This window comes from Nannospalax galili, unplaced genomic scaffold (genome assembly GCF_000622305.1).
Source record: "Nannospalax galili isolate Female #2095 unplaced genomic scaffold, S.galili_v1.0 scaffold329, whole genome shotgun sequence".
NCBI classification, from domain to species: domain Eukaryota; kingdom Metazoa; phylum Chordata; class Mammalia; order Rodentia; family Spalacidae; genus Nannospalax; species Nannospalax galili.
Window position 1 is genome coordinate 3,263,972 of NW_008360321.1, and position 2,206 is coordinate 3,266,177.

Here is a 2,206-nt window from a genome sequence, read left to right on the forward strand (position 1 = left end):
TGAGTACTGTATTTACATCATCTCCACCCCCCCTTCCCCACTTCCCCCCTCCATTTCCTCTCATGTTCTCCCTACCTCCCTACTCAGTTTCAAATTCAGGATCTCTTCTTCTTTAATTATTGTTCATATACGTGTGTGTGTGTGTGTGTGTTTGTGTGTGTCAAAAAGCAAGATATTTAAAAGTTGAAATTAACATATGCCACAAGATGGCAGTGTTGTCCTCAGTGCCTGACTCATGAAGCCTGTGGTATTGTCCTGGTACCAATTAACTCAGTTTTTACCTTTCATGTTTGAACACAGCTATTCGTTTATTTTCTGTACATTTGAAACAAAAATTATCTACATTAAAAAATTATTTAAGTAACATAATAAATCTGTATGAAATAAAAAATAAATATGTGGTATTATTCATAGCATTATTATTCCATTAGAACTATACTTTTAAGCAATTTTTATCTCTGTAAACAATACCAAAATAATGTAGTGAAACTGGAAATTCAAAAAGATGTGTTCGTATTAAAACTAGGAATGTGGAGCTATATGATAAAAATAAAAGTCAAGTACTTGTAAAATGGCAAATAGTTAGGGCTTGTGTACTTTGATATGGATGGAGAATGTATTGATTGACATCTCCTCACCTCAAACCCCAGGAAGTCCACCTAGGGTGGTCCCCCCTTTTCTGTGGATTGGGAACATTTCTCCCCAAAAGGACAATTGTAGGCTCGCCTTTGTTTCTTCAGCCACATAGTGTTCCATAAATTTCTCTGTCGTGTCTTTCCAGTTGTTTTTGGAACAGAATCTACTCGGTGCCTGCTAATCAAGTTTAATTCCAAATGATAATTAAAAGATACTTAAAGTTTTTTACATTAATATTCTTTCTGTGACATGGTTAAGTTACAGACATTTTCATCTGGTCATTAATTTTTCATTTTCTGAATATTCGTACAGAATAACAATTTTCAGTAGATCTGAGTTCTCTAATTTTTCTTGAAATCATGATTAAGTATATTTCATTTTTAGAGAATTTTCAGGTACATACAAAAAATCAGAAAGTTTTCCCACTTTCCCTGTCCACCAATACATGCTACAGCTCCATCAATATCCTTCACCAAAATGTTAAATTTGTGTATTCAATGGACCTACAGTCAACTACTGTCTTTGAAATTTTTTAGATGTATTTAAGATTTCCTCCTGGTGTCATCCAATCTATGGGTTTTGACAAATGTGCAGTTGTATGCACAACTCTCACATTATCAGATATATTTTCACTGCTTTTAAAGTCCCTCCCATTTGTTACACTGTCACCATAGTCATTCCCTACCTGTAATGTCATCATATTGGAATCTTTCATTTATGATATGCATTTAATAGTCTATGCATTTTCATAGGCTGATCATTCAATTTCTTTTGGTAGTGAATAGTATTCTGTTGTGTAAACATGCACAGCTTACTAAATCACTTGCCTATTGAAAGTCATCTGGACTACTAAGTTTTGTCAACTATGAGCCGAGATATTGTAATATCTATACAGAGGTTTTTGTGTGTATATGATATTAAATTATTTGAGTGTATTGCAGGAGGTGTGATAACTGAATCATTGGTGAAGGATACATTTATAAGTAGGTCTGGAGAGCTGACTCAGAGATTAAGAGCACTGGCTGCTCTTGCAGAGGACCCCAGTTTGATTTCCAGCACCCATACAGTGGATAACGACTGTAATTCCAGTTCCAAGGGATCTAATGCCCTCTTCTGGCCTTCGTGAGCATTGCATACATGTGGTGCATTTACAGACATATAGGCAAAGCACTCATACACATAAAATTTTAAAAATTAATAATACATAAATAAATAAAAGGAAAATCTCATTTTTAAAAAAATAATACATTTATAAATCTTATTAGAAGTTGGCAGAATGTCTCTCTAATGTCTTTCTATGTGATAATTCTATGATAAATGAGTATATCTTCTCATTGTACCATATCCTCACCAGCCTTTAGTGTGGGAAGTGTGTGGGTTTTGTTTATTCTAATGGGTATGTTATTTTATTTCATTGTTTTAATATTCAATTTCCTAATTTCAATTCATTATTGAATATTTTTATGCAATTGTTTATGATCTATACAACTTATTTTCAACTTTTCTAATATTCAAATTGAGTGGTTCATTTTGTGTGTGTGTGTGTGTGTGTGTGTGTGTGTGTGTGTGT